Source organism: Lynx canadensis, chromosome X (genome assembly GCF_007474595.2).
Source record: "Lynx canadensis isolate LIC74 chromosome X, mLynCan4.pri.v2, whole genome shotgun sequence".
NCBI lineage: Eukaryota > Metazoa > Chordata > Mammalia > Carnivora > Felidae > Lynx > Lynx canadensis.
In genome coordinates, this window is record NC_044321.2 from 94445553 (window position 1) to 94455111 (window position 9559).

A 9559-nucleotide genomic window follows, 5' to 3' on the forward strand; every position below is an offset into this window, starting at 1 on the left:
TCCTAAGAAATTAATGTACTTCAGGGGCGCCTGGCTGACTCAGTCGGAAGAGCGTGCAACTCCCAATCTCGGGGTCATGAGTTCAAGCCCCGTGTTGGGTGTCGAGATTCCTTGAATAAATAAAAACTTGAAAAGAAATGAATGTACTTTGTATTCAGCTACTTTGGTTTCGTGGTAGCAGGGTAAGTTCTATTAGGAATGGCGCGCGCAGGTTCCAGCACAGTCGATGGGATGGAAAAGACGGCAGCTGTTCCAGTGACATGTGGTTTATCTATTGTCTGTGCACGACCTCGAACAATCAGGCCTAAATTTGCTCTTAATGATTTCCTGCAATTGTGCTTCACCTTTTTTTTCATTGCCCGTTCGCGGGAAGTTGTATTTTTGCGTTTCTTGACAGCTTCTGTCGGATCGTATATGATTCAAGCTGCTGAGAAATGTCGGAATATTCTAAGAAGTGCCTCTGAGACAGAACATCTTTATTTGAAGTCTTTCAGTGAGGTGTGTCGGGAGGCCGGGGAAAATGCATTTGTATGATAATGCTTTCTAGCCGATGCCGAGACCTCGTATTTTAACAGCCCCAGGCTTACCAAGAGTTCAAAATGTTCTCATGCCCATGACTTCGCGTGTTCTTACAGGTCACTATTAAACATACACCACAGTTTGGCCACCCCTGTTGTGTAAGTGGGGGAAAGGGAGACAGGCTGTAGGCCGTCCGTATTTAAATATGTATTTTTTTTTTTTTTAATTTTTTTTTTTAACATTTATTTATTTTTGGGACAGAGAGAGAGACAGAGCATGAACGGGGGAGGGGCAGAGAGAGGGAGACACAGAATCGGAAACAGGCTCCAGGCTCCGAGCCATCAGCCCAGAGCCTGACGCGGGGCTCGAACTCACGGACCGCGAGATCGTGACCTGGCTGAAGTCGGACGCTTAACCGACTGCGCCACCCAGGCGCCCCTAAATATGTATTTTTTGACGTTTTATTTATTTTGGAGAGAGAGGGGGGACAGCGGGGGAGGGGCAGAAAGGGAGGGGCCAGAGAGTCAAGTGGGCTCTTCCCAGACAGGAGCGAGCCCCACGCGGGGCTCGAACGCACGAACCACGAGATCGTGACCAGAGCCAAATTCGGAGGCTTAACCGACTGAGTCCCCCCACCCAGGCGCCCCAGGCGATCCCTGTGGAGTAAATGACAGAACAGGTAATGAACTCCAGGTGTCTTGACTCCTTTGGTGTAATCAGGTAAGGAAGCACTAGCTTCTGGGCTGAATTCTCCCATAAATCAGGCTGTGGAAGCTCTTTTTGTGTGGTTTAGGTGCTGATCTCCTTCTCCTGGGAAGCAGTGTTTGTTTCTGAGCGAGCTTAGGTCTCCGTAGTGGGAAAGGAGGAGGTGAGGACAAAAACAAAAAAAGAGGGGTGGGGTTGTGATTGAAAAATGTGGGCAAGCTCCGTATAGATTTTTCCTTGCCAAAGTAAGCCTAAGGATTTTGAGAACCGTTTGCAATTGGCCGTTCTTCCGTTCTTTGCTATTTGAATAACTATATGGAAAAAAAAAATCTCCAGAACACTGGCTCTGCAGAGGTACCTGGGATCATATTCATGGAACTGTTTTATGATTTTTTTTTTTTTTTGCACGGGTTAGCGCTGCCCAAAAATAACATATGTATGTCTCTCCATGCCTTTGATATTAGTAGCTTAGTTTTCCCACTTGCGAAACGGCCAGCTTTTTACGCCTTGCAGGACCCGGTGTCCATGCTCCTTGTGTGCATGGAAGAGTGCTATTGGCATAACCAGTTTATTTTCGTAGGTTAACAAGTTTCTAATGCCTCACTGCGTTAAATGGTTTCCTAGAGACCTGAAGGAGGGAATACCACCTTGTAAAGTGCCTAACTTAACCACCAAGAAGTAACTTCAGTCCAGGAGGGCGCTGAATCAACTGTTGCAAAAATTGAACTGCATCATTATTAAAAGCTCCTGGGTGGTGGGGAGGGGGCGAGGGGGGGCACCTGGGTGGTTCAGTCCGTTAAGCGTCCGTCCGGCTCTTGATTTAGGCTCAGGTCATGATCTCACGGTTCATGGGATCAAGCTCCAGGTCGGGCTCTGCACTGATGGCACAGAGCCTGCTTGGGATTCTCTCTCCTCTCTGTGCCCCTTCCCCCATCACATACACACTCTCTCTCAAAATAAATAAACCTTAAAAAGAAAAAAAGCTCCTAGGGTCCAATCGCTCTCCCTCTGCCCAGAAGAGTGTTTCCATGATGCTCTATGGCTTGTGGAGCAGAGAAGGCTCTCCTCGCTAAGCTGACCCCATGGGAGAAGAGCTTCTCCACTGTCCACTACCAGTGACCGCCGTGACTGCCTCTGGAGGAATTTTGCTTCTGTCTTCCCGCTTGCAAATGAACATTCTGGCAGAATGCCCACCAGGAGAGCCAGGAGAGAATTCCGTAAGGCTCCTCACTTTGGTTCTGCAACTGAAGCCTGGCCCTCGCTCCCTGCCTCCCTCCCTCTCTCCCTCCCTCCTTCCTCTCTCCCTCCCTCCTTCCTCTCTCCCTCCCTCCTTCCTCTCTCCCTCCCTCCTTCCTTTCCTCCTGACTCCTGCTCTGCTGTCCACTGCTGGCTCAGCACCGTTCCAGGCTCAGACCAGCCTGGGCCTAAGCAGGGGACATCAGAGGATTCTCAAATCCAGACTTCAAGTTCTGGATAGGCCTCAACTCCTACGGGCTGCTGCTTCTGCTTGCTTGCTTGCTTTCTTTCTTTCTTTCTTTCTTTCTTTCAAGTTAAAAATTTTTTTTAATGTTTTTGAGAGAGAGAGACAGAGTGTGAATGGGGGGAGGGGAAGAGAGAGACGGAGACACAGAATCCAAACCAGGCTCCAGGCTCTGAGCTGTCAGCACAGAGCCCCCACGCGGGGCTCGAGCTCATGAACCGCGAGGTAATAACCGAGCTGAAGTCCAACGCTCAACTGAGCCACCTAGGCAGCCCGCTTCTGCCCTGTATTTAAAACTCATTTCCGGGGCGCCTGGGTGGCGCAGTCGGTTAAGCGTCCGACTTCAGCCAGGTCACGATCTCGCGGTCCGTGAGTTCGAGCCCTGCGTCAGGCTCTGGGCTGATGGCTCCGAGCCTGGAGCCTGTTTCCGATTCTGTGTCTCCCTCTCTCTCTGCCCCTCCCCCGTTCATGCTCTGTCTCTCTCTGTCCCAAAAATAAATAAACGTTGAAAAAAAAAAATTTAAAACTCATTTCCTGGTCCCTGGGTTTTGTCTTCTTCCTTGTCCTCTTTATGTCACTGTCCCGGTCATGGTGTCCTTGACTTACCCCATCCCCTGGATCTGAGCCCCTGCCTTGGCTTTCCAGCCAGTTGCCCAGTTGCTCTAGAAGTGAGTTCTGGTCTTCCTGCTGGTCCTGGGGAGGACTGTCCTCCCTTCCCTGTGACCCTAAAACAGCTAGAGCTGAGCACGGTGGGACCAGTGGACTGAAGGGCTGAGTGTCTGCTTAGAGAATTGAGGAGAGGCAGAGTGTCCAGGATGAGGCGGCCCAGCCAGTGGCCCTGCCAACGTTTGGACTAGACGCACGGCCGTCTTCATTTCCTATGGCTGCTGTGACAAATTGCCACAAATGTAGTGGCTCAAAACGCGAGTTTATTCTCACAGTTCTGGAGGTCAGAAGTCCTATAATCAGAAAGTCAGCAAGGCTTCACTTCGTCTGGAGGCTCTAGGGGAGAATCCATTACCTGGCCTTTTCTAGCTTCTAGAGGCTGCCTGCGTTCTTTGGCTCATGGCCCCTTCCTCCATCTTTCGGCCGGCAATGGCTGGTCGAGTCTTTTTGACATCCTGTCACTCTGGCCTCTCCTTCTCTGATTCTGACTCTCCCGCCTCCCTGTCTCACTTAGAAGCACCCTTATGATTACGTGGGTCCTGCCTGGATAATCCAAGATGGCTTCCCCAGCTCAAAATCCTTCATCACGTCTGCAAAGTCCCCTTTGCCATGTAAAGTGACAAAGACATGCGTTCCAAGGATTAGGATGTTGGACCTCTTTGGGAAGCCATTATTCTGCCTACCCCACGGGTCTTGCTGGAGGTTGAGGATCCATGTGGAGAACATGGATCCTTGAAATGGCGGAGGAGGAACAGAGATCTGCTAGATTGGTAAACTGTGAGCCAGGTGCAGACGTCTTCGCAGAATTCAAATGAGGAAGTACAATCCCTTTTGAGAATTTTGGCTGAAAGAAAGCAATACAGGTCTGCCGTCTGCGATTTCAATTTGGATGTTTTCTTAAATTCTTCATAATTAAAAAAAATTTTTTTCCCACACAAGACTCCCTCAGTCTGGAGTTCTTGTAAGTGGGCACCGCTCTCAGACTTGAGGTGTTTCAGGATACAGGCTGGCCAGACACTTAGGCACTTAGCCAGCTTAGGCCTATGGAATTTTCCACCCCCAGCTAAAGAGAAGAGTAGTGAGGTGTGTGTGTGTGTGTGTGTGTGTGTGTGTGTGTGTGTTTAAAAGAGAAAGAGATGATTTCAATCACAGAGAATAACTCTTTGGCTGACCACCCCCAAGACACTTCTCATGTGTCCTGTGTGAGAGACACTTCACTCCTCCCGAAGGTCAAGCTAGACCAGGCATGGCCTGCCTGCATATCCAAGGTAATTGCAGGACCCTTTTCCAGAAATGGGTTTCTAAAACACATGATTGGAGAAACAGAGAGGACTGGAAAATCTCTCTGGTTTCCTTCTGGTTTCGTGATGATTTCAACTGAGAGATAAATCGAAACTTCCTCTCTTCACCGAATCTAGTCGCTGCCATCTTAGAGATAGACCACAAAAACTCACTGGCTGATGGCGTTTTGCAGTGGCCCTTCTCACACCGTCAGGTAGAATATCCGTGAGGAGCTGGTGGCAGAGAGATTCACTGCTCTGAAGAAGCGCTCTATCACACATGGGGGTTGCATTTTCTATTTTTACATCAATTCTAATTGGCCACGGCTATATTTCTCTGAGGCCTGGCCTTTTTTCAGGCCCTTGGCTAACTGACCTGGCTGTAGTGCTTTGAAAAGGATGTAAAAGGTTGGGGAAACAGCCCCCCCTCCCAACGCCGATTTTGTTTAAAAATCTGTAGAGACAAAATATGCGTTAACTGTCCTTACTTTCTCTAGTTACATTCCCCGCCCCCCTTAGTAGGGAAACAATTCTAATTTTCCTTATCAGCCGTCTCAATGAAAACATTCAGATGTTCTCGGTAGCATGATCTTAAATTGTTTTTTCTAATGTGTTCCATACACTTCTATACCAATCTGTAAAATATGGAAGAGTATTAAACGGTAGTCCTGTTTAAATCTTCCTTAGAAACTGGTGTTTTCTCCAAATTAAAGGCCCTTTTCCCTTCAGCCTGGCTTCTTTTATTTTGTTTCGTATTATTTTACTGATTGACTACTTTTCTGCTTCAGGGGTTTTCCTTTGTTTTACTGGCCCTCACCTGAACCTCAGTGTGCATTCGATCAGTGAGCTTCGTGACACAGCCGATGCCTTAGCACTCTGGAACATCTGGGACTCTGGTGTATGCTAGAAGGAGCTAGAAACCAAGCATGTTGCCGGAGAGGGAGCTGGAGAGACAGAGACCGAGAGAAAGGCATGCTGAGCTGTGGAAGATAGCTGCCTTAGCCGAGAGAAAAGATAGATACTTGCCTGCCTCAGGTCATGCTAAAATCTCACGGGAAATGCTTTTAGAACAGTTGCTTGAACCGAAGCAGAGAATCTGTTTCCAATGATTTCTTGCTAAGGGATTAAATCTTAGGGCAAGGTACCGGGGGTGGAGGATGCCCTGCCGCCTTTCCGGTAAAGTGCATGGGTCTGGCTCCCTGGTCCGGCCGCAGCTCCAGAGCCGTCCCGCAGCCGGCCCTTTGCTGCTCCCTTCCACCATGCTGTGGGGAACCTCATTCCATGGTGGCCACGCTTCCACTCTCCCTTTCTCATCTGTTTCTCACCTCTTCCTTCCTCTTCTCCTCCGTGTTTGGCCACAAAGTGCTCTCCGTGGGACAGAGCCATGTTTATTTTTTTTAACCTTTTCTTTAGCCAAGGGTGGAAAATTCCAGAGGCCTGAGCTAGTGATGGCTGGGTGCCTTTTCTGGAAATCCAATGGCCTTGGATGCCAAGGACGTGTCGTGGAGCTACACATCTGGCCAGGGTGTCCCCGAAAATGTCCTGGCTTTGGGTTTAGTTCCAACTAAAAGAAGTGGAGGGTTTAGGAAATACTACAATTAAAAAAAAAAAAAAACCCAGAAATGGTGTAGTTATAGATACAGAGCCCAGTTTGCATCACTTTTTTTTTTTTTTTTTTTTTCTGCTGAGTTGAGCTGGGAAAGGGTGGCCTTTGGCTCAGTAGAGCTTCCAAAAGGGAAACCTTCCACAGGACAAAGTCCCTGTAGCTTACCTCAATGGAGGATTCTGCTCGGTTGGGGTAATTATTAGGTAGAGGCCACGTGTATTTCAGCGCAACCAGGTACATTTCAGAGTGGGTGCCTTGGGGAGCAGGAACATCCTTCCAGTCGACAGCGGGTGGACTCGAGGAAGCCTTATCCCATCGCCATATTTCTCGGCCCCTCCCCGGAGAAATCATCTAAGCAGGATTTCGTCCACATGTCCCCGGTGGTATAACGCGTCAGAGTGGATTCATTTTGACAGTAAGCAAAAACCGCTATTGTCTCGAAATAGCTAGAAACCGACCACCATTCTGCCGCCGCTCCGGAGAGCGTGAGGGAAGAGAATCACAAAATCCTCAAACCCAGAAAAATGCTACCTCTGTCTGCTTTGGCTCCACGTTACACTATAAACAAGCACCTAGATTTCCTAGTGGGCCTTCACGCCCCTTCCTGTGCACCAGTGGGGCCCATCCCACCTTTGAATTCTCTTCTCCCACCGCATCCCGTCGACTACGGTCTGAACATTGGCCATGCCAGACCCTTGCTGCTCCCCAAACGCACTGCCCCCCTTTCTCACCTCCATGCCTTTGTGCACGCTGATTTTTCTTCCTGGACTGCCCTTCCAGCCCCTTCGCTGCTCAAGGGACTTCTATCTGTCCTGCAGGGTTTAGGTCCGATGGCCATCTCCCCCCCACCACACACTCAGCCCCCCTCCCCCATTTGGAGCATTTTGTCTCTTTCGGAAATAAACACTAAAAAAAAAAAAAAAAAAAAGTCACTGGTGATGGCTTTTAGGGTCCACCCCGGTAATCCGGAATGATCAACTCACCTCAAGACCCTTGACTCAATCACTTGTGTAAGGCCCCCTTTGACATCTGCGGGTTCCAGGGATTGGGATGGGGGCAGATCTTGGGGTGGGTGGGGGGGCATTTCTCCATCCTCCCACACTAGTTCTTTGGTTTTAGAGGGAATTGATTTCCTTCTGTCCCATAACTATAGTTGTTGACCACTTCTTCTGTCCATTAGAATGTAAGTGCCATAAGGAGCTGGCAGAGAGTGAAGAGAGCTAATGCACGGTAGTCAAGAGTGCCGGAAGGGCCCAGCAATTCCTCTGACCATCTGCGTTGCCTTGGGCACACGACTGAACTTTGTGGAGATTTCTTGTGCTTGTTAGGCAAGTGGAAATAATGATAACAACCGCCGTGGGTCCTAATAGCAAAACCAACAACCCGCCCCCAAATTGAAACACCCCAAGTGTTCAAGAGTAAAGGGTTGGGCCAAGGTACATCTAAACACCGGCAAGCCATGCGGTCATTAAGGCGACATCTGTATTTATTACTGACGTGGAAAAACGCTGAGGTGGTGAAAAAGCATGATCGTATTTTTGTAAAATAGAGCATTACGCGACACGTGTGCAGTTAGTTGCTTCGTCACTCTGTGCCTCTGCTTCCTCATCTGTAGAATGGAGGCAGCGATAGTTCTGACCTCACAAGGTGGTTGTAAGGACTGAGTAAAATGACACAATAAAGCACGTAGAAAAACGTCTGGAACATCACAAGCACTAAATAAATATTATATTCAAAGAAAGCATTCTCAAGGTGGGCGTGAGAGAGTGTGTATATTTATAAGTGTGCATGTGTATCTATAATATTAACAGTACATATTTCTGGATGGTGGGACCATGAGTCCGTTTTATTCTTGATTTGTTTTCTGTGTTGAAAATGTTCATTTCTTTTGTATGGAGCATGTATTAGTTTTATAATCAGAAAAAGTAGAATTCCAGACAAGTTTCATACTTCCCTTTCAGGCTTGCTGAATTTATGTGTTCTATACTTACACGTGACTCGTGGGATCTGTTTATAGATCTCCTATTTTTTACTTAAAAATTTTTTTTCAGTTTATTTATTTTGAGAGAGAGAGCAGGGGAGCGGCAGAAAGAGGAGAGAGAGAATCCCAAGCAGGCTCCCCTACTGTCATCCCAGAGCCCAATGTGGGGCTCGATCCCATGGACCCATGGGATTATGACCTGAGCTGACACCAAGAGTCAGATGCTTAAGCGACTGAGCCACCCAGGCGCCCCTGTTTCCTATTTTTTAAAATAAACTTTGAGAGGCAGAAATGCCTACCTTGACTTTTCTCCCCCTTTGCTGCCATTAATAATATTAATCACTAGAGGGACTTAAATTTCGAGTAAAGCTAATTAATAGGCGACGTGCATTGACGCTGCAGAGATTTCTGGTTGCAGTGCTCCTGATTTTGCACATGCCGTATCTTTGTTCTTTCATTAAAAAATAATCGTAGACTTCTTGTGGCTTTCAGAACAAATGGATGGGAGAATTACTGATAAATCAGGAGCTCCGAAATGGAAGGTCTCGCCTCTGACATTTAAGATAATTAGATTACGGTGCGCAGCTTGGTGAACCGGGTCTTTTTTCGCTCTGTACAGTGTGCTTTTCTTCTTCCACCAGCATGCACATCCCCGAGTTAATTTCTTTCTCGTGCCTTCTCTCCTTGGGTCTTCTTCCCCATTACTTCTTCCCGCCCCCACTCTGGTCATCCTATAAAACATATGTAAACATCGATGTGTTGTATTTAAACTGGGTTTTGAGTATTTCTTCTTCATAACTTAAAAAAGTAGGACGGTGGGAGGCACGAGTAGGCAGAGCACAGGATTTTCGAGGCAGTGAAACTGTTCTGTATGACACTTAAACGTAGATGCATGCCGTTGTGTATTTGCTAAAACCGTGGTTTGAACTGTGGACCTTGGGTGATGATGATGGGTCAGTATAGGGTCATGGATGGTAACAAGTGTACCTCTCTGGTGTGGGATGTTGATAATGGGAGAGCAGTGTGTGTGTGTGTGTGTGTGTGTGTGTGTGTGTGTGCGCGCGCGTGCGCGCGCGCGGCGGTATATGAGAACGGAACTCTCTGTACTTTCTGCTCCCTTTTGCTTTGAACCTAAATCTGCTTGAAAAAAAGATGGTCTATTTTTTAAAAAGTGAGACTCAACGAAATCTTGTATTTTGCGTTTTGTAAGAAATAAACTTAAATGTAGGCCTTTGTGTTTCTGTGGACCATTTAGTTTTCTGCCTGTCAGTGGTCCTAATATTTTTCTTCACATCCCCGGTAGTTCTGGAAGGTTTCCACTG

General features: G+C 47.7%; 1 protein-coding gene across 4 annotated transcripts in view; it reads left to right on the forward strand.

Moving 5' to 3' along the window:
- The window catches only part of DOCK11 (dedicator of cytokinesis 11), a 201503-nt gene that overhangs the window by 11358 nt on the left and 180586 nt on the right, over positions 1-9559 (forward strand). The gene's annotated exons all lie outside the window — the stretch shown is intronic.